The 23,922-nt window shown below is 38.8% G+C and overlaps 1 protein-coding gene and 1 pseudogene across 24 annotated transcripts in view; both read left to right on the top strand.

Annotated features, from left to right (window-relative positions):
• The window catches only part of EPB41L2 (erythrocyte membrane protein band 4.1 like 2), a 220,350-nt gene that overhangs the window by 12,792 nt on the left and 183,636 nt on the right, over positions 1-23,922 (top strand). The window lies entirely within an intron of this gene.
• Positions 5,671-5,809, top strand: LOC129404462 (U2 spliceosomal RNA; annotated as a pseudogene).

The raw sequence follows: 23,922 nt of genomic DNA, 5'->3' as shown, positions 1-23,922 counted from the left end.
GCATTACAAGGAAAGCAGAGACCTCAGCTCTAAGTTCCTTCCTGACAGCTTTCTCCTCTCAGAGGCAACCACTTTCAGTTCCTTTGGTTTTTATTACCTAGCCTGTTTGTCTAAATAATGCAACTTTCCTGTTTTTTGATCTTTACATTTTAGATAATGTCTGCTGAGTTATTACCTAATTTGGAATTTACCTTCATTATTGTCTTCTTTAGTAATGTCCGCACACAGATCTGTATTCTCTCATTCCACACCAGAAATATGCTAAGGCTAAGCCATGAAAAGGACTTGGATTGCATATAATTTCCTTTACAACTTTTTGTTTTATTTATCCTGAATTGCCTTTTCCTACCTTCATTTGCATAGTTTATTTTTCAACCCATCCTTCTTTAGCCCTCAACATTTTCCATTTTCTTTTTCCATTTTTATTTTTGAGTCATGTCTGCCTATGCTCAGGAGGGCATACTTCTGGCTCTGCTCAGGGATCACTTTTGGCAGGCGGGGGGGACCATATGGGATCCTGGGGATAGAACCTGGGTTGGCCACACATAAGGCTGTATGCAAGCCTTATTCGCTGTACTCGTTCTGGCCTTCTGTTTTTTGGAAACATCCTTCTGGACCATCCATTCTCAGGTATGGTTTGTTTCTAGAAAGACTAGCTGTCATTTATTTATTTATTTTTGCTTTTTGGGTCACATCTGGCATTGCTCAGAAGTTACTCCTGGCTCTGCACTCAGGAATATTTAAACCAATCTCTCTCAAGTAACAAGTCTCTCTCTCGTGCTTTCTCTCTCTCTCTCTCTCTCTCTCTCTCTCTCTCTCTCTCTCTCTCTCGTGCTTTCTCTCTCTCTCTCTCTCTCTCAGGTTAGAAAACAACTAAGGAAATTTCTTAAGAAATGAAATATATATGGGATGTTGGGGATTGAACCTGGGTCAACCATGTGCAAGGCAAACGCCCTACCTGCTATACTATTACTCTGGCCCCTGTGCAGCTATCCTGGGGATTCCTTTTGCCTTTCTCCTTGGCTCCTGCATTCCTAGGTTGATGTCTGTTTAGTTCCTAACTCTCCCAGGGTACATACTCTAGTTTCTCAGTAAAGTGCACATGGGAGCTAAATTTGTTGAGATTCTTCACATCTTAAAACTACTTTCCCCACTCTTAAAATTTTTTTTCTTTCTGGGAAGGGGGCAGGGGGGACTCACAAGTAGTGCTCAGAGGTACTGGGGGCCACTACAGTAATACGTTGTCAGCTGGGCCAGCAGATTAGGTCCACTGAGGGGGCGCTGCTTGGACTCAGCAGTGTGGGGGGTCACCTGGGCCTCATCTGTCTATAGACGACATTGCATGGGGGCAAGGCTATGGGGTGGCCTGTTGTGCCTGGGGTCAGATTGACGTCCCTGTGTGTGCAAGGCATGTGTTCCTGACCCCTGAGCTCGCTGTCTTCCCCTAATGCCCTTTTGTCCTCTCAGTTTGCTTGTGTTTGTTGATTGGGTGTAGAATTCGAACTAACCCATTGCTGTCTCTCTGAATTTTGAAGGCGTTGCTCCTAACATGCCAGTATTGCTATGGAGAAGATTAGTACTTTTCTTTTATCCCCTTTTGTGTACATGACTGGTTTGTTCTGTTTAGAAGTTTTCGGAAATTTTTCTCATTGATCTTGGTGGTTTAAATTGTATGGTGGTATGTGCCTCGGTATGGCAGTATTTCATTCATTGTACTGGGGACATGGTGGGTCACTTTCAACTTGGAAATTCCTACCTTTGAGAAATAGTCTGTTATGATTTAGCTCTAATAACCTCCATGGTCTTTGTACTTTCAAGAACACTCATTATTTGGATATTGGGTTTCTTAGATTGACATTCAAGTTTGATTGCTTCTTTTTTCTTTCTGATACCAAGTCTTTGTCCTTTTATTTCCTTAGTTGTTTTCTTTCTTTTTTTTTCTATTTTTTGCTTTTTGGGTCACACCTGGCAATGCACAGGGGTTACTCCTGGCTCTGCACTCAGAAATTACTCCTGGTGGTGCTTGGGGGACCATATGGGATGTTGAGAATCGAACCTGGTTGGCTGTGTGCAAGGCAAATGCCCTACCCTCTGTACTATTGCTCCAGCCCCCTCCTTAGTTGTTTTCTAATGAGAGAGAGAGAGAGAGAGAGAGAGAGAGAGAGAGAGAGAGAGAGGCAGAGACACAGAGAGTTGTTACTTTAAAGAGATTGGTTTAAATATTCCTTGTAATTTTAAAAAATTGAATCACCATGGCATACACAGAAAGTTGTTCATGATTGGGTTTCAGTCTTATAACTTTCCAGTACCCATCCCTACACCAGTGTACATTTTCCACCACCAATGTCTCCAGTTTCCCTTCTGCCAATCCCCCCACGCCCGCCCCCTCCCCTCGCCTGCCTCTATGGTCGGCACTGTTCTTCTCTCTGTCTCTGTCTATCTGTCCGTCTCTCTCATATTGGTTGCCAACAGATCCCCTGTGTTAGCTCTCAGTCTTCAGAGAAGTATTTGGAACCTCCTATTCCTGTGACTCTTAGGTTTTTTCCTACAATCAGATTGTTTCTTGTAGGTTTCCACCAAAATAGGAATTCAGGTTTTTGCTTCCTCTGCTAAGTCAGTTCAGTTGTACATCTGTTTTTCATTTTTTGAAATTCTGTTGCTATATCTCATCTGCTGGCCTGTCTCACTGCTGTTGTTGTAGATTTGTACCTTACATTTTTTTTTCCCTTACTGTCATTTTAGTGTGGTTTTGGGAGGGAACACACATTAACCCACTTTCATGCAACTAGACGTAAGGTTTTAAATTGATAAAAATTAATTTTCCATGTTTACAGTAGTACTCATTTGTCAGTGACTATAATAAAGTTTTCTTCATGCCAGATGACTGAATTGAATGTTAGTTATATAGAAAGTGAAGCAATTGAGTGAATATTCAGAGTGCATGGAAATGGATGAATTACTTTGTCATCAAACAAGAAGGTATTTCCTAGGCAAAGCTAAGGAAACATTATATTTTATTCCTTTATTATGTCAAGGATTATTTCAGTAAATACAGTTTATTAATCTAATAAATTATACTTGAACTGCATCTGAAGATACTCAGTAAAACAAATTTCACGAGTATTATCAGAAAAAGCCAGCTTATTTTAGAGTTTACTGAGTATCTTAATTTCTCTACCTAACTTTGAATAATTTTTGATTGTTGATTGGGGATTAGAGGACACTGAGTTGGTGTGGGTTGGTTAAGTGAGTTTAGGATAAAAATTCATTACCAGGATATGAATAGAGAGTGGGACTTACAGCCATGGGCCATGGAAAGATGTACTTCTTTTTTTTTTTAAATAAACATTTTTAGATTTATTGTCAGAAATACTGTTTTTTTTTTTTTTTTTGCTTTTTGGGTCACACCCAGCGATGCTCAGAGGTTACTCCTGGCTCTGTACTCAGGAATTACTCCTGGAGGTGCTCAGGGGAACATATGGGATGCTGGGGATCGAACTTGGGTCAGCCATGTGCAAAGTAAACGCCCTACTCACTGTACTACTGCTCTGGCCCCAGAAATACTTTCTTTTTTTTTTTTAATTAGTGAATCACCGTGAGGGGACAGTTACAGATTTATACATTTTTGTGCTCATGTTTCCCCCATACAAAGTTCGAGAACCCATCCCTTCACCAGTGCTCATTCTCCACCACCAGTAAACCCAGCGTCCCTCCCACCCTCCCCAGTCCCGTCTCCCCCCACCCCACACTGCCACTATGGCAGGGTATTCCCTTTCGTTCTCTCTCTCTGATTAGGTGTTGTGGTTTGCAATAAAGGTGTTGAGCGGCCATTGCGTTCAGTCTCTAGTCTACATTCGGCACGCGTCACTCCTCCCCCGCATGACCTCCGACCACATTTTACTTGGTGTTCCCTTCTCTGAGTTGCCCAGAATGAGAGACCAGCCTCCAAGCCATAGAGTCAACCTCCTAGTACTTATTTCTACTATTCTTGGGTAGATGTACGTCTGAGGGGTTTTTGTGTTGGGGAAAGAACAAAAGCGGAGATTCTGAATAAGGTAGTGGTTGTGAGGCCTGAGGAAAATCCCTCGGAAGATCAGAAGACTTACATCTCTTATGATTAGTTAGGTTGCCCAGTGGGTTTTAGAGATTTGTAAATTCAAATATCCTATTCATTCATGCAAAGGTTGTTGACAAAAGATCAAATTTAGTGTGTCTCCAAAATGTCGTGGTGTGTTAAATTGAGATGGTACATGGATGAATCTTCCTGCCACAATTTATTTTATTGTTTCAGTGATGAGGGGTTGCTTGCTCATGGTAATTGCTAGTGTTGCACACTCATTGCTCGTGTACATACTGGGTTGTGGTGCACTGGGTCACACACTTCATTGTGATACCAGCGTTTACTGAAGTATCATGGCCCAGTGATCAGATCAGCAGGGAGGCGGGTGCTGGGATCTAACTCTGGCCTCACACCTGCAAGTGCAGGTGCTCTCCGAGAGAGCCACACCCCTGTGGCCTGGGTTCTTTTCTTTCAGTTGTTAATAGAACCTTAGCGTGCAAGAGAAAAGAGTTCGAATCTTGGAGACAACATTTCATTGATACTTCTTAGCAGATGGCTGAACATATAATTTTTAAGTGATTCTACTTAAAGGGGCTGGAGCAATAGCCTAGCAGCTAGGGCGATTGCCTTGCATGCGGCTGACCTGTGTTTGATTCCTCCGCCCCTCTGGGAGAGCCTGGCAAGCTACCGACAGTATCTCGCCCGCACAGCAGAGCCTGGCAAGCTACCTGTGGCGTATTCAATATGCCAAAAATAGTAACAACAAGTCTCACGATAGAGACATTACTGGTGCCCGCTCGAGCAAATCAATGAGCAACGGGATGACACTGATACAGTGATATAGTGACAACTTAAAGAAGTGTTTAATATACACTGACTTTTGGATTTATCAAAAATCATAAAGTGTCACTTTATGTGTATGTACTTCAGTATGTAAGTACTGAAATTTGGAAATATTCTTCAAGATAGGCTTAAAGTATGATCTCTTTAATCAAGGTGCTTTCATATGCTGTTTTTTTTCTTATAGATAGCAATATGAGAGTATAGGGTTTTTTTTTAATCCCCTTCTAAGTAATAACAATGCTGAAGACTTAGTACATGCTTTGCATGCATGCCTCTGACCCCAGTTTGATACCGGCACCACATATAATCCCCAGAGCACTGCATAGAGTGACTTCTGAGTACAGAGCCAGGGGTAAGCCTTGAGCCCTGCTGGGTGTGATCCAAAATCCCTAGCTAGATTAATAAAAAAAGTACTAATTTGTAAATAACTTCTGACATTAAAAATAAATTTATCTTTAAATTTATCAATAAAAAATTCTCAGAACATTTTCTAAGTTGATCTGAAAACCTAGGAATGACCAGTAAGAAAGTGAATCAGGAAGAGGTTAAATTTACCCAGAATCATCCAGCAATTTACTAATGAGGTTTCGGGCCCAGCCAAAGTCTCCCTGGGTCCACAGTTCTTCCTCTTCTCTGTGCTCTTTTGCTGTTAATGAAGTTGCCAGTTGAAGTTTTCTTGGAGAACTCAGGAAGCTTGCCAAGTTTTTTTTTTTTAACTGGATGGTTTTTTTAGCTGTCCTGATAACTTTTGTATTTTTGTATTTTGAATTGCTTCTCGGCCTTTTGGCTAAGATCAAGTGTAGTATTTGTATTTTGAGCCTTGAAGGTAGATAGAACTAGATTCTCCCAAAATAATTCAATAAATGTGTCAACATTTTGAAATACTATTGAAAAAACAGAACCAAAGAAGTAGAACTCCTATGGGTTTATTGCAATACAGTGTCTCATACCTATACAAATATTTGAAAAGAAATGTGGCGCAGGGATTACAAAGTAGTCAGTGGTACATATTCATCTTTAATTTTGGAACGTAGCTTATCCTGGTAATCTTTTATTCTCCCTTAGTACACTCTATTAAATTGCTTTTAGACCCTGGCAGGAAAGCTGCTAAATGAGCATTCTTGAGACATTTTCTTATTTCTTGTCTATTAGGGAGAAAAAGGTAAGTTTGCATTCTACTCCTAATAAAATGAATTAAAATACGTATGGAATAGGTTATAATACCAGATAATGAGTTGGGTCTGTGTAGTGGAAAAGGCATCAAGAATTTATTCACGAGCTTGTAGCCAGAACTGCCTTTCTGGATTTTGGTTATTAAAATCAACATCAGTAAAGTCAGTGTCTTAATTTTCTTAATGCCCAGTTTGTCTGTTTTTAAATTACACATACACGGGAACGTGAATGCATTTTTCCTTTTCCCATCTTCCCCCACCCACAGACAGAAAAATAAAGGTATGTTGAAGATACGCAAGCCTGCAGTGGTGAGCTGCCGACATGGGCAACATGTGTAGTGCAGATGTGACCCAGCTTCTCTCCTAATTGAGGCCAGTTCACTTTCGTCTTTAGGGCTGCTAGCTTAAGTGGAGGGACTCTGGGTGGATTCTAGAGGACTCTGCAGGTCCCTTATCTGGTTTTTTTGTTCTCTGCAGCGTTCATGGTGACAGTGAAGATAATGTGACTCTTTTTAAGGAACTTTTTGGGTTACATTTTTTTAAAGTTATGCTTTTGAAGTATCTGATTACTTACTAAAGTTGTGTGTGTGTGTGTGTGAGTGTGAGTGTGTCTGAAAGAATATATCATTATCATTTATGGAAAAGTAGTTTTCTTTTTGAGATGTGTTTTTATAGAAGATTTTAAATATATTGGATGCAGAGCGAAGAGAAGTATAATGAACCCCTTTTACTACCCTCCCCTAACTTAACAGTTACCAGCACATCTCTAGTCTTTTTCTGGGTTTCTCTTTCACTTCCTCTTCTGCCCCCACACATCCCTCCTGGTTATTTTGCAGTAAATTCCAGAGTTCATGTAATTTTCTCTGTAAATAAGTGAGGTTCTCCTCTTTGGACACTGTCCTTTCTGCTCTCTAAAGATAAAGTTCATAATCATTACTGATCTTGTAGAATTACAGAAGTTGGTTCATTTATGACATGCTCAGCTGTCATGTTTTTTAAAAATAAATACCTGAATATTGTCTTGCTCACTGAGGGCAATTTCATTTATGTGTGACATTGCAGGCGTACAGGAAATGCTCAAGCCAGTTCCAAAAACACCTAATAATTTTAAAAACAAATCAGAGTTGGTTGTCAAGTTGCAGTATATTCTCAAGGTAATGTTGATGTCGTGTACCTCCCCATTTATAAATTCATACTACATTGTAGTGTTCTTAGATTTTTCCTTTTCTCACCTTACCCACCTCCCCTTCCTGCTTTACTCTCTGTCTCTTTTATCTTTTGCTTAGCATAAGATACATTCTGGCAATACATTGAAACTAGACCAATTGAAATATTTTTCGTAATCTGAATGATTTTTAATGGGACTGACTAGTTGTTATAAAATTTCAGCTGCCCATCCTGTGTATGGTTCTGTCTGGGGGTGCAGAGGGGAAAGCAGTGTATGTCTTGAGAATTGGTCATACCCTAGTTATGAAGTGAGATGTAGAATGTTGACATAATAATTGAAGCTGAAAATCATTTAAGAGTTGAAGTGAATTTCCCTAATTAGTAGACAGGTTTTTATGTTGGAGCTAGTTTATTTTCGATCTTACTTTGTAATTTTCACTGTTTTAATTTTACATCAGGGTTATTTATTTATTTATTTTTGGTGGAGATAGTATATATTGGGTTGTGGGGATAGAGCTCAGTGGATGGAGCTCACTTTGCCTCCCATGTCTGAGGCTCTGGACTTGATTTCCTGCTATTCGTCCCCCACAAAAGTACATTTTGAATTTGGTTTGCTCTTCAAGCCTGTGTTTGCCCTTGAACACGTATCTTGCTTGATAGGCTCTGTGTCTCTTTGCTTTTCACCCTCCGGAGAAGCCATTGTTCTCTCTTGAATATGTATTTCCTTTGTTTTACTCCCCTCACTTCTTCCTCTTTTTTTTTTTTTAGCTTTTTGGGTCACAACCAGAGATGCTCAGGGGTTACTCCTAGCTCTGCACTCAGGAATCACTCCTGGCGGTGTTCGGGGGACCCTATGGGTTGCTGGTGATTGAACTCAGGTTGGCTGTGTGCAAGGCAAACGCCCTCCCCGCTGTGCTATCGCTCCACCCACTCCCTCCCCTCACTTCTTTCTAAATATGTTTAGTTCATTCAAAACTATCTTGCTTCAAGAAACAAAACACAAAACCCCCACAAAAGTACATTTCGTACTTGGTGCCTCATACTGTTCAATAGACCCTTTTACATATATATTTATTTATTAGTAATTGTGTGTTTATCTTAGATTGCTTGATTTAAAAAATACTAGATTAAAAAACTTGTCTCAGGTCATGCAGCTAATTAAAGCTATCCGGGGATTTGAACCCAGGACATCTGGTTCAAGATCATTCTAACTGCCTCATATATTAGCCCTTACAAATATGTAAATTCCACCTTCACATGTTGTTCCTATTGTATTTTACTCCCCAGAAGTAAGGATTTTGAACCAAAATCAATACTTTATCATGTGTCATTTGATTATCCACAGGGAGGAGGAGGAATGGCTGGGCAGGTGCTGGTAGGCTTTCATTCAGAAACTTGAAAGCAGGTTGTGAGATTCTATTCCTGTTTTTTTTTTTTTTTTGGTTGTTGTTGGCTTTGGTTATGAAAAGTGTGTGTGTGTGTGTGTGTGTGTGTGTGTGTGTGTATGTGTGTGTGTGTGTGTGTGTGCAAAAATGGAGACATTCCTAGAAAAAGTAAAGGGGTGACTGCTGATACCTATCCTTCTGTTTTGAAAAGTGGAACTTTTGAGCCCTTCTGGAATGTTAACATGTCACAAAAGAACTGTGGAAGACAGTACTTCAAGCTACCATCGAGTGATCAAAATGTCCTCAGTGAGTACCTTGAAGTGTTACTTGTATTCTTGGAAGATGGACCATCTTTGGTCTTTCTGAAAAGCGTCTACTTTGTGGGCGTGTATCCTGGTCTAGAGTGCCTGCAGTTTTAACAAGGCATTCCAGGTATTCGATATTGCTCCCCCCACCTCGGTTTTCAGTCTGACAAGAGGTAAATTTCTTAGTTCATATTTTAGTGATAGTTCACAAATCAGAAATCGCTACGACACAGGGCAAGTATCCTCCTTGTGTCTGTTTTCTCTAGAGTGGTTCAGATGTCCTAAATGAGGTCTGACCTATATAACCTAATATATAACTTATGTAACTATGGCTATTTATCTTTGTATTCAAATTCTTTTAAAGTGCCTTTTTTTTTTTTTCTTTTTGGGTCACACCTGGCGATGCACAGGGGTTACTCCTGGCTCTGCACTCAGGAATTACAGGTGGTGGTGCTCAGGGGACCATATGGGATGCTGGGATCAAACCCGGGTCGGCCTCGTGCAAGGCAAACACCCTACCCGCTGTGCTATCGCTCCAGCCCCCTAAAGTACCCTTTTGTACAGGAGAAAATTAAATGTAGAATTTTCGCAAAACCTTTGATAATGTAATGACATATACATGGCAGTATTGGGAAAAATTGTTTACTCTTAGAGGGAAATTTGTTGGTGTTGTTTGTTACTGAAATTTTTACCCTTTGGTCATCTCCTATCCAAAATTGTTTTGCCAGTGATTTTTATGGTGACAGTCAGGGACTCCTAATCAGATTTATAGCTTTTTAATGAAAGTTCCTAGGAACCCCATAACCGCCTACAGATTGTTAGCTACATAATGCATTGAGGTAGTAGGGCTGAAATGTATTGGAAATAAAAGTTAAGTATATTTAGTTATAAATCCCTTGAAAGACTTATAAAACTATATTCACAACCTTCTTTTAAAGGTGAAGTTTTAGAGGGAGGCTGGGGGTAGGGGGTGGGGAGTTGGGGGATGGTGGTGGGGAGTTCGGGGACATTGGTGGTGGGACACGTATGCTGGTGGAGGGATGGGTGGGTGCTGGATCATTGTATGAGTGAAACCCAATTAGGAACAGCTTTGTAATGGCCTATCTCACTGATATCCAGTTGTCACTGTCACTGTCATCCCCTTGCTCATTGATTTGCTCGAGTGGGCACCAGTAACATCTCCATTGTGAGACTTCTTGTTTCTGTTTTTGGCATATCGAATACGCCACACGTAGCTTGCCAGGCTCTGCTGTTTGGGCAGAATACTCTCAGTAGCTTGCTGGGTTCTCCGAGAGGGATGGGGGAATCAAACCTGGATCAGCTGTGTGCAAGGCAAATGCCCTATTAAAAATAAAAGAAAAAAGAAAGAAAGCAATGTGGAGTTCATGCCCAGTTCAATCAGTTTAATCAATGGCTGAATAAATACCAGTACTCCTACATTAAAAAAAAAGAAATGTGAAGTTTTCTTAAAAAGCAGTTTATACCTTTTTATTTTTCAGTACCAGGCTTTTAGTTTCACCATGCCACTAAAATGGCTGGTCTTCAGGTAACAGATGCCTTATTGTCAAATCTCTTGAACGCTTTTTCTCCTATTATTTTTGATACTGTTTGGCAACCATATTGTCCTTGAAATTCTCTCTACATAATAATAAACTCTTTGTTCTACTTTGTTCTTTGCAGATTTCCTAGCCTCTGATTTTCCTTTCGGTTTATCCTGTTTCCCGGGATGGGGGGTGGGGGGTGGGAAGTTGTCAGTCCTCAACACTGAATTTTTGATTTGAGTAATTTTGTATTCCTAATAACTGGAATCTCTCTATAGAATGTCTTTCTTCTGAGCGCTTGATCTGTATGTGATTTTTTTTAACCATTATTTCAAAGAAAGGATTTTATTATTTATTTATTTATTTTTGCTTTTTTTTTTTTTTTTTTTTTTGGTCACACCCGGCGATGCATAGGGGTTAACTCCTGGCTCTGCACTCAGGAAATACTCCTGGCGGTGCTTGGGGGACCGTATGGGATGCTGGGGATCGAACCCCTGTTGGTCGTGTGCAAGGCAAACACCCTACCCGCTGTGCTATTGCTTCAGCCCCCAAAGAAAGGTTTTGAATAAATTTGTGACATATTTTTTGGAGAACATAGACTCTGATTATTCACCTTTGATAACATTTTGTTCCTTTTTATAAATCAGGTTTTAAGTGAAATATACACTAAGTATGTATTTGGTCAGTAAAAACAGTGTAAGTTTAGGCAAACTAAAACTGTGTCCATGGACTGGTGTCTAGAAATTTGAAATTAGGAGAAATTAATAGTACCTGAGGAAGAAGTTCTTGAAATGACTGAAGGTATAAGATTTGCTGGGGTGGGCAACTTGTTGAGAGTTCTATTTTGAACATAGGCTTGCTAACTTTATTAATAAAACCTGCTTTAAGAAGTGGATTTTTTGGGGGCTGGAGTGATAGCACAGCGGGTAGGGCGTTTGCCTTGCACTCGGCCGACCCGTGTTCAAATCCCAGCATCCCATATGGTCCCCTGAGCACCGCCAGGGGTGACTCCTGAGTGCATGAGCCAGGAATGACCCCTGTGCATTGCTAGGTGTGACCCAGAAAAAAAAAAGAAGTGGATTTTTTTGGGGGAGCAAGAGGGCCAATACCCAGCGGTATACTTACTAGACTTATTATTGGCTCTGGGCTCAGGGTTCACTCCTGGTGGTGCTCAGGGGTAAACCTGGGGTGCCAGGAATCGAACCTGGGTCAGCTATGTGCAAGGCAAGTGGCCTAACCCCTGTAATATCACTCCAGCCCTACGAAGTGGATTTTTATCTTGACCATCCAATATTATTTGATTGTATATACATATGCATTTGTGTATATGTGAGTAACAGAAATAAGTTCATAATTTATTCCTTAATTCTATGTGCAATGCATATAAAATAACACATGAGTTTTTTTCTGTCAATTTACTATAATAATTATTATAAACTGTGCAATGCACTCTTATTTTCTGTCAGTTTACTATAATAATTATTATAAACTGACAGAATGATTCATTAACTTACCCCAATAAACTGTTAATCTATATTTGAAAAATCATTTTCTATGGACAGATTCGGAGAAGGGAAATTTCCTACCCAGTATCAACACAACTTCCCGGCAGTTGATCAGGTAGCAGCTGGAATGATTTTCCCAGGGTTTGAAGGGACCTGACCTCAGCTGCTGATTGTCACCTCTTGGAAGGTGGGATGAAGTTTCACTGGGAAGTAATGGCCACCAAGTTGTCTTTCAGTACTCTTTGCATGATTCTCATTTTGTGACTTCATGAAATTTTTAAGCATTTAAAGCTATTTCTAGTCAAGAAATATTGTGAACTTATCTACCCTTGTTTTGGGGTTCTACTTCCTTAAGTAAAAAAATATTTTGAGGGAGAGCTAGTACAGGAATTAAGGCTGTAAGTTGCTTGCCTTTCCTTGCACCAACCCTTCAGAGTCCCCCCACTGCATATGATCTTAGCACTGGCAGAGGTCATTTAGGAGCACAGAGCCAGAAATAGCCCCTGAGCACTGCCTTGTCTGGGCCAACTGTTCCTTCTTCTCAAAGTTCCTTCTTCTCCTTCTTACTTTTTCTAGCCGATAGCACAGGGGGTAGGGCATTTGCCTTACACGCGGCCGAACTAGGTTTGATTCCTTCGCCCCTCTCGGAGATCTGGCAAGCTACCGAGAGTGTCTCGCCCACAAAGCAAAGCCTGGCAAGTTCCCCATTGCATATTCGATATGCCAAAAACAGCAACAAGTCTCCCAATGGAGACATTACTGGTGCCTGCTTGAGCAAATCGATGAGCAACGGGATGACAGTGACAGTGATAGACATTTTTAAATTAATTTTTTTTATAATACAGTGATTATTTCCATTTTTATTTTGCAAAAAAATGCTTTATTTGTAGTTTTAAATATTCATCAAAGTAAGCTAAAGAGTACAATGACACCCTTACCCAATATTTTCTAATCATGTAACCGTAATCTTTCTTTTTTTTTGCTTTTCGGGTCACACCCAGCGATGCTCAGGGGTTACTCCTGGCTTTGCACTCAGGAATTACTCCTGGCGGTGCTTGGGGGACCATATGGGATGCAGGGGATCGAACCCAGGTCGGCCGCATGCAAGGCGAATGCCCTACCCGCTATGCTATCGCTCCGGCCCCTGTAACCATAATCTTTATGAACTCGTCACTAACCTGCTTTTTATACTTTTTCTTAAGAACTCATCACTAGCCTTTTAAAAAAATCCTTTTTCCTAGGCCTTTTAAAAATCCTTTTTCTCAAGTGTATTATTCAGTAGCAGATCTCAAGAAACTTACCATTTTATCTGCATATATTTTTTTATGTTTCTCTAAAAGATAGGATTCTTTAAAATACCACAATACCATTGTCACCCTTAAAATTATAACAGCAAAATATTTAATATCATCACATATTCACTCTGTTCAAAGCCCTTGTATTTGTTTACTTTGAGATTTTAAAAGCTAGCACTGAATGAAATTAACAGATTGTTAATGCTTCTTTAGATTTTTTCTTTTCTATTTCTTAAAATTTATCTTTTGAAGAAACAATTACAATGTTGTGTATCATTCCCACAATTTTATTTGATGCTATTTTCATCCCTATACTGTAATTCTCTTTCCTATTAATTGGTGGTGTTTTTGGTTATCTGTTAGATTCAGTTTTTAAAATATTTTTGGCATGAATATCTTAGTGATTTTGTTGTCTATATTCAGAGTATGTTAAACTATTTATAAGAATGATTGAATTTCTTCTTCAGTTTATGAAATCATACTCAGCCAAATTCCCCATAAAAACAGATGGAACCACTTAGAAGTTTGAGAAGATAATAATTCTCCACACCACATCCAAATAGAAATTACACAAGAATTTCTAGCCCAACTTTATTTCCAAAAAGAAAGGGGAAAAGCAGATGCCTTAGTAATTTCTATAGACCACAAACCAGGTTTTCAGCTCAAATGAGACATTTTACTGTAAAACCAGCCTAGATTTTTCTAGCTCAATGTGGAAACATTTCAATTTTGCTAAATTTTCTCATCCAGCAAGAAGTGTTGTTACTTCTACCTTTCTTGCAGTTGAAAGAGAAAGGGAAAAAGTGGGAAGATGACAAGTCAAAAAGAAAGCAACCAATTTATGTGGAAAATCAAATAAATGTGTTCTAACTTGTCCCCTTTTGAAGGATATTTGTAATCTTTTTATCTTCTTTTCCTTATGGAAAATTTCACTGTATAGATATTTTCAAGCATAATGAACATCAATAGCTCTATCAATCTTGTGACAGCACCTTTTTCAGTACACTTTCTAAATGTTGGCGATGGATGGTGTCAAACTCATAATTCACCAGAACATTCTTGTACTTTAATTTTTTTTCATTTGTAGTGAACCTTGTGACTTGGCCTAACTCAAATGCATTGGCTCATTCAGAGTGGCAAAAATGATCATAAAAATATTAATAGTTTGTCAATGTATAATAAGTTCAAAATGTGTATAAAATGTGTTTAAAATGTGAATAATTTTTTTAACCCAGTGATTATATTTTTAGAAGTGAAATGTACAGGTGATAAAAAGGATTCCTATTTTTAGTGATGCTTACTAAATTAGAGTGAGTTAACTGAAAAATTGTGTTAAAATGTGAAATTTACTGCCTTAACCCATTTAAAAGTGTGCAGTTCAGTGATCTTAAGTAAGGACTCTCTTCATTTTTGCAAAACTGAAATTGTATGCTAAGTACTTAAATATATTTTTCAGCTTTGCACTTTCTGTGCGAAATTTTTTTTGTCATTAGTGTCAACTATTCGAATACCATGAATTAGTTTTTTATTTCAATGCAGGATGCTTAATTCTTCACTTTGACTTTCAAAACAAGTTTGTTAGAATACTTATTTTCAGTAGTTTTCTTTTGCCTGTCTATCTTGCTCTTTTTTGCTATTTTGTTATTACGTGTGTGTGTGTGCGCGCGCGCGAGTGCACGTGTGAGATGCTGGGATGTTAAGTCCCAGGACTTATAAATGCAAAGCATCTTGTGGTTTGTGAGCTATACCTCTGTTGTTTCCAAACATCTGGAAATTAAAAAAAAATGTTGTTTTTGTAAAACAACAGAGGTATAGCTATAGCAACTATAGCAACCTATACTTGCCTAGTCCTTCCTTCCTTCCTTCCTTCCTTCCTTCCTTCCTTCCTTCCTTCCTTCCTTCCTTCCTTCCTTCCTTCCTTCCTTCCTTCCTTCCTTCCTTCCTTCCTTCCTTCCTTCTATTCTTTCCTTTCTTTGTATATTCACCACATCTCAGTTAAGTACAGTTTTGCTTTAATTTTTATATTGTATTAGTTTTAACCTCTGGGAATCACATCCAATTTGCTCCTATTAGGTTTTGAAAGTGAAGAATATGTTTATTTAAAACTTCTTCGGAGAACTAAATTTTTCTTTGGGGAATAGGTTAAATTTTCTGTTTAGACATGGCACAAAAAGCATGTAGAAAAGTGCCATAGATTAAATCTTGGTAACAGTCCTGATTTATCAACATATGAAAAAAAAAGGGATGATACTAGAGAATTTCTAACTTACTTCAGTAGTCGTATGATCTTTCACCACGCATAAAATTGGTTTGCTTTATTGTAGCAAAATATTTCAAAAGTTTGAATGTCAGATTTTTAAATTTAAAATGCAGAACACTTATTTTATTACCACTTTATTCTATTCTGACAAACAGCTTCCTGGGCCATGGATTAAAGGACTATGTAGTTGGAAGTATAGAGGTTTCAACATGTTTCATGGTCATAAAGTCCATTCTCAGAGGAAACAAGAAGGGGTTTGCATCCTAACCTTTGCCTTTTATTTTAACATAACATGGCTAAACATTCCTCATGGAGAAGGTCAACTGTGGAGTGTTGGATCAATGAGCTGCCGCCTTGTTTCCTGTAGACAACGTTATTTCCTCCGATTTGGGTAAACAGATGAGGTTTCATCAAGAGATTAAATGTGTTACTGAATGTGTGGAGACCTGTTTTGTAATGGAATTTTATACTTGTATTTCCAAACATCTGGAAATGAAATGTTTTTGTCAACTAGCTTTTCTTTTCCCACTGTAGGGTTTAGTGTGGATGATATTTTGTTTTTTCGTTTGGCTTTTTTTGGGCCACACCCACACCCAGAATCAGGGGTTACTTTTGTCTCTGCACTCAGGAATCACTCTTGGTGCTGCTCGGGGGGCCATAAGAATGCTGGAGATCGAACCCAGGTCTGCCATGTGCAAGGCAAATGTCCTCCCTCTGAACTGTCTCTTCAGGCCCTGCTTTTTTTTCTGTTTTTTTTTTCTTTTTGGGTCACACCCGGCAATGCACAGGGGTCACTCCTGGCTCAGCAGTGCTCAGGGACCATATGCGATGCTGGGAATCGAACCCGGGTCAGCTGCGTGCAAGGCAAATGCTCTACTTGCTGTGCTATCGATCCAGCCTCCTTTTTTTTTTTTTTTTAAGCAGAAGTTTTTTGATCTTACTAGGTTTTATTTTTAGAATAACTGACTTGGTTTTATCATGCCACAGTAGTTATGAAGATTAACTAAATGTTAGATATCTATTGCCAGCCTTAGTAGTATGGACACTTAAATGGTGGACAGAAATACAGAGACTTGAACTGCTTTTTGTACTATTAAAATAGAAAGTTATGTCTTGCTAAACTTTTCTCTAGGCAGAAAGTTGCCTTCAAGAATTCTTTATTCAAGTAATCAATGAGTCACATTTCATGGTAAAAAGACTATACTGTTTTTTGGGGGGTCGGGCCTCCCAAGAGATACTCAGGAGATTCTTGGGTCTTCCAAGGCTGCGCCCAACAATGCTTGGAGACTTGTGGTATGTGGGATTAAACCAGGAGCAGCTGCAGGCAGGCACGTATCTTAATTCATCCTTATACTATTGTATTTTAGAATTATTCCTGTTTAGTGTCAGGTATAGTTGGTTGATTGGTAAAGTAATCTCAGAAGGTAATAATTATTAGACCACTCACTTAAAAATAAAAGCCAACACTTGATTGATTTACTGCACACTTTACAACACATACTTGATTTACTGCACAAGTGATTGTCCTACTATTTGAAGTTAATTCTGGGAATTACCTAGGTGGTGGCAACTGCCAAGTTTTATTCATCATTCCCCCCTTTCCCTCCAATTTGTGGTACTAGTTGTAAATTAGTGTAGCTTAAATCTGTAGTTTTAATCCATTTTAGTCCACAGAAGTTTGGTATTTTGTGTCAGAAAATTTGGTTTATGTATTTAGAAAGGTATTATTTTGTTAGTGATTTCTTATTTCACTAATCAAATAATTTGAGACCTCTTAAGGAAATATATAGATAAATTTGCACTAAGTTAAAACAAGGATAGGTAAGTTACAAATAAAAATATTAAAATGAAGATCTATTTTTATGCATCTTATCTCTGCACATATGTAACAAGCAATAGTTATTGCCTAACTTGATTTTGATTAATTTTGTCTTTGTGTATATTTCGTTTCTACAGAAGGAACATAGATATTGTTTTTTGAGGGCCATACTTGGTGGTGCACAGGATTCATTCCTGGCAGTTCTTGGGTTCACTATGTGTGCTAGGGATTGAAACCCCCCCCCCCACACACACATACATATATGTTTGGGTTTTTGTTTCATACCTGGTGGTGCTTGGGGCTTACCCCTGACCTTGCACTCAGGAATCTCTTCTGGCTGGGCCTAGGGAACCATATGTGGCACCTAGCGTTGAATCTGGTTAGATGTGTGTAAGGTAAGTGCTCTATTTGCTGTACTGTCTCTCTAGCTCCAGAGTATTTTTAAAGACTGCAGTACTTAATAGAGCCATTACTGTTTGAAATGTCTGCTGGAAATTATTGAAGACTTTTCCCCCTTGAATAGGATTCTTAAATGTTTTGCCTTTTATAGTATATCAATATTAATAACCTTTTTGAAAAAATCTAATTATAGTAATAGTTGCTAGTGTACTTTTTTTAGACACTAAAGAAATTGATAATTACTTAAATACTTAAGAGCCAATTCTTTAAACCCTGCTCCCTCCTGTAAAAGGGAGTCATGTCATCTAAGCACGGCTCATATGTAAGCTTTCTGGGAAGTCTTCTAAGTCCCAGAAGTAGAGTTAATACCTTCGATTTTTATATCTCTCTGGAAACCTAGTGATGATTGCCAGGTTAATTTTAAAATGTTAAAATGGAGCTGGAAAGTATTAAGCATTTGCCTCGCATGTGGCCTGGTTCTCTTGCTGGAGAAGCCCCTTCGAAGATACCCTCCCTAGCCCCCCAAATAACAATGACATTTTCCTCACTAGATGCATTGTCTTGAGGGCAGCAACCCTATTTTGTTTGTTATGTTCAGTCAGCAACACACAGTGTTCTGTAGATGATGGTGGAATTAATAAAGACCAGTAAATGATATAAATGTTTTATTAGAATTCCAAGTTTTATTAGAGTTCAGACTTTTAGCAAATTATGCTTGTTAGAATAAGCAAACATAATGGACTGTTTCTGATAAAAAGATTAGACAGAAATTTCTGAAATGCGACTGGTAATGTAAATTCACTTAGAGTTGAACTTTGGAACGAATCCATGCATGGAGAAGATGGAGACCAACTGACAAGTACTTTTCTTCCCCGTACGGACTTACTCATCCTTCCCCTTCCCTGGCCCTCCGTGCAAAAGGTGTTCTCTTTCAGCTCTGGGTCATCAGTGAACCTCTGCACTCTGCAGTGCTAGTCCCATACTTCTGGCCTACTCAGAGATGTATTCATCGTCTGCTGTTCTCTCTTTCCCTCCCCTCTCTTTGCTAGAGTCTCGACAATCATTCTCAATCCTGGCTTTCCGCTATGATCATCTGAATCCTTTGGGGGAAAACTGTGCCTGAGCCTTAATCTATATCAATTATACCAGAAGCTTAGAGGCATAGAACTTTAGAGTGGAATAAATGAGTTATTTTTTGAGAAAACCGAGAGAGTTGGGGACTAGGTTTCCTAACATCAGTTTCTTTCATCTAAAGATGGCACAAGAACTTGCATTTAAATCACCGTGGCTGACATGCCCCACTTAACTATCCAACCTTTTAAAATCAAGTGTTTGATTATTTTCTTTGTGCGGGGAGATGGGACACTCCCAGCTATGCACAGGGATCACTCTTGGACTATTCAGGGGATCGTATGTAGTGCCAAAAATTGAAAACAGGTCAGCTGCATGTTCATTCCCCAGCTCCACATATGAGCACCAACATGAGTGACCCCTAAGCATAGAGCCTAGAGTATGGCAGTGGGGGTTCACAAGTGGATATGGCTCCCAAACTAAAAGAACACATCAGGTCTCCTGCTAAATGCCTCCCCCCCAACACATACTCAGTTTAGCCTTGAACATTTGATTTACCCTCCATCTTAATGTATAAGGCAGCATTCACTTCTTTTTAATTTACTCTGATAACCCGAGTGAGGGATGGGGGAAGCTACACTTTTAAAAATCATCCTGTAATTCTAAAATCTACCTCTTTTAAGTAGGGAGTAGGGGAGCTGGGGACATTCTTACTAAAACTCCTGGTCACTAAAGAATTAAGTAGGCACAATATCCTGTATGAGTTATTTCAAAAGAACAAAGAAAACTAAATACTAAATTCAAATCCTACAAAAAATGGGAAATCAATATGCCTAAACAGCTTAAGGGTTTCACTTGCTAACAGGCAGGGGGAAAGAGGGGGGGACAAAAGAATCTTCACACCTCACTGCCTTACTACAAAAGATCAATCATTCCTGTAATCCACAAAGCATAGCCAAAATATACTAGCACATCTTAAGCATCTCATCAATACAAAAGCTCCCAGGAAAGATGAAAAAATTCAAAATCCCACTTGTGAAAAGCAGGTAGGACCTCCCCGTTAAAAGGACCCATATTTTAGAAAAAGGTATTTGCTAATAGTCTGGTTGAGAGTGATTTTCAAGGCTATTTAAGGGAAGGTAACCAACACAAAAAACAAGGCCAGAGAAGCAGTGTGTGAGTAGGATAGCATGGTACACTCTCATGGGTTAATAAATGAATAATCCTTACGGCTGCTAAACAAGTTATGGGACTCTCTTACCCACATAATTCCATGGAAACTTCAATCAACTCCACACCTTTGTCTCCTTAAATCTAGTGACAAAATTTGAGAAGAGCTTCTCACCTTCTGCTGCCTTCCCCCTTGGACAACAACGTCCCAGCCATCAAGATGTGATCACCCATAATATCCATCCAATTAAAGTAAAAAAAATTGGGCCAAAATGATAGTACAGCAGGAAGGGCACTTGCTTTTCACGGAGCTACCCGGGGTTCATCCCATACGGTTCCCAAGCCTACCAGCAGTGGTCCCTGAGCCTAGAACCAGGAGTAAGTCCTTGTTTATGGGCCACATAGCTGCCAAGGGTGGCCCATAAACAAAAACCAAACAAAAATGTACTGAGCTCATCTGTGATGACGGCTGAAGGAAGACACAGACATTAGTAAGCTAGTCATTGTTATTAAAGGCCTAATAATACAGTGGCAAACGTAAGATGTTAACACATAAAGAGATGTAAACATCCTAGATGAACTTGAGTTTGACATTGAGATCTGACAGTCCTAGGACCAAGTCTAAGTCTTAACCCTTTAATGTGTTACTGCTCTATACCTGTTAACTCAGTTTTACAGGGTGGATAACAGTATCACCCTGTTGTGTGGTTGTGAGGTAAAATGAGCAGTGTCACCGCTGTTATTACAGCAGAGGCAGAACAGATGTTGTCAGTACTCAATAACACCAGATAGGAAGCTAGAAGAGACTCTGACAGGTGATCAGAGAAAGTCTGAGGAAAATTCTACAATCTGAGCGTACCTTTAATTTGTTCCGGAAAATCTTTTGGAGTTAACATTCTGTGATTTGGTGGAAGAACCTGGTTGAAAAAGTGCAAGAAGGAAATCTATGGTTCATAGTATGTTTTCAGAAAATGATTTGGTTCTACAGAAAACAAGAAAATTTATGTGGATTGATCCAAAGTGATGGTATGGGCATAAGCAGAAAATGCTAATTTTTGATTTTTCATATAGGTTAAAAAAAAAGGAGCTGAGATCATTAAGCAGGTGAAAACAAGATGACCATGTCAAGAGAAACATATAAAACACAAAGAAGTATATGGTTGTACAGTAACTATATGGAAAATAAATTGGGAAATAGAGGAGACTAAACAGGTGTGAGGCATACTCTTGGCTCTTCGAGTACGGGACAGTCATAGTGGTGCTCAGGAGACCATATGTGGAGCTGGGGATTGAACCAGGTCAACCATGTGCAAGGCAGCAAGTGCTTTATTCCTGCGTTATATTTCTGGCCCATATTTTAGTTTTCAGTTTATCATTAATCAATTATATATGAGAAGAGTAATTCTGAGCATCCCCCCCACTTTCTTCTTTTCTAAGAGGTAGTAAGTTGGATATTATCTACCTCAACGCCATCCATCTTTCTTATTTTTGTTGATTTTGGATAATATTCATGGTCTGTTTCTGGGATATCTGAAACCATAGCTATATTCTCGGTTGGAGAAACAGGTATTTTCAGTTTGCCAGAGTATTAAATTTGACTTGTATTCAGAAGTGGGTATGTTGACTTAATATTGTTCAGGTGTTCAGTAGGGGCTTTTTTGCTTTTTTTGGGTGTATGTGTGTGTGTAAGAGGGGGAGGGGGAACTCCCAGTGGTTTTCAGGTTTTCACTCCTGGCTGTGTGCTCAGATACCAGTTTTGGCTGGGCTCAGGGGGTACGTGATGCCAGGGACTGAGCTTGGGTCTCATGTAAGGAAAGCTCACTGTCCCACTGGTACTATTTCTCCAGCCCCACCAGTAGGGGATGTTTTAACAGTCCAAAGGTATATTCTATGATTATGTCTTCAAATAATTGTTGGTGAATATATATTTATTCACCAACAAAAAATATATTTTATTTTGCTTATGGTAAAATACATGTAAAATTTACTGTTTTAATCAATTTTAGTCTTAAGTATAAATCATTAGTATTAAGTATATTTACAGTGTCTTAGAACTATCACCATTATTTTTCAGAACCGTTGACTCTGTACCCTAATCTCTCTTCCCTCTCACTGGCCCCAGTAACCTTGTTTCTCCCTTTTAGCATACATTATCTACGTGACTCATGCAGTGGATTGAAACAATATTTGTCTTTTTGTGTTTGATATATTTGTCTTTTTGTGTCTTATTTCACTTAGCATCATGTTTTCAAGATTCATCCATTTTGTTGCATTATCAGAATTTTCTTTGTTTTGTTTTGGTTTTTAGGCCGTACCCTACAATGTTCAGGGTTACTCCTGGCTTTTCATTCAGGGATCACTCCTGCCAGGACAAAATAATGCCAATATTATTAGTCTGGGGTGTTGAGGATCAAACTTGGCTTGACTGCGTACAAGGAAAGCACCCTACCTGCTGTTATAGCTCTGGCCCCAGAATTTTTTTTTTTTTAGGCTGAATAATATTTAGTTGTAGTTGCATGCCCCATTTAAAAAAATCTATACTTATGTTATCTATCTGTTGGCTTTTATGAATAATACTACCTATATTGGTGTACAAGTCTTTGAGTCCTTTCAATTATTTTGGGTATATTGGAGTTTCTGGGACATATGACAATTTTTGAATTTTTGAGGAACCTTTAGTTTTCTGTAACAGCTATACTGTTTCTATTCCCAGCAGAAGAAATTCACATGAGTCTACTCTCTCCACACTATTTCTGTACTTGCTGTTTTCTATTTTTTTTTTAAAAAAGAGTCTTCCTAGTGGGTCTAAGGTTGATTGTGGTTTTGATTTGCAATTTTTAATGACTTAAATGAGTTTGAATATAATTTCATGTGCTTATTGGCCATTTATATGTTTTGACAAAATGTATTCAAAGCTTTTGCCCATTTTTGAATTGGATTGCTTTCCTTTATTGTTGTTGAGCTGTTAATCCTTGATTTTTCAATGTAATCATAAATAAGGAGGCACCATTATTGCATCATAAATACGGTTTTTAACTTCACTGGCATCCCGTTGCTCATCGATTTGTTCGAGCGGGCACTAGTAACATTTCTCATTGAGAGACTTATTGTTACTGTTTTTGGCATATCCAATACGCACGGGTAGCTTGCCAGGCTCTGCCGCACGGGCTCGATGATACTCTTGGTAGCTTGCTGGGCTCTCCGAGAGGGGCGAAGGAATCGAACTCATGTTGGCCGCGTGAAAGGCGAACGCCCAAGCGCTGTGCTATCGCTCCAGCCCAGGTTTTTAACTTATGTTGATTAATTTTTCAAGGCTGAATGATAAGAAAATATCCTTTCATATGGTTTCTCACAAATTAAAAATGACTTGATAAAAATTTTTATCTTAAAATAGAACTTTGGTTGTAAAGTTTGAGATCTCAGTTTGTGTCTGGGACAGTTCACCCAGCTAACTAGCCTAACCCGTACTGTCCTGAGGTGCTGGTCATATGTTCTTAATTCTGGTGAAAGTAAAATACGTGTGTGTCTCAAAGTACTTTGTAAATTGGATAGTGCCATTTGTTATTACTATTATCATCATCATCATCATCATCATTTTTACTTTGAGATTTTGTGACCTGCACAACCTAGTTTTGAACAATGAAAGTTCATATAAGCAACTTTCTTCAACATAACTAAAATTGTTATATCATTTACTCCCTTTTAATTCTAAGAATCTGAAAGAACTGCTAGTGTTATTTCACATAAAGGGAAATGAAGGATGCAGTCCACGTCCCCTCCCACAGCTTTATAAACTGCTATGCTAAACTACTAAGTCTTCATTGTACTAGCCCAGTGACTTATTTTTTAATTTTCAGTATGGTAATATAGGAATATATTTGCTGTATACATTTGGTCAAGGGCTTATCTGGTGAGCATTTCCTTTGAGAG

This window comes from Sorex araneus, chromosome 4 (assembly GCF_027595985.1).
Source record: "Sorex araneus isolate mSorAra2 chromosome 4, mSorAra2.pri, whole genome shotgun sequence".
Lineage (NCBI taxonomy): Eukaryota > Metazoa > Chordata > Mammalia > Eulipotyphla > Soricidae > Sorex > Sorex araneus.
This window is presented reverse-complemented; position numbering and strand designations above follow the sequence as displayed.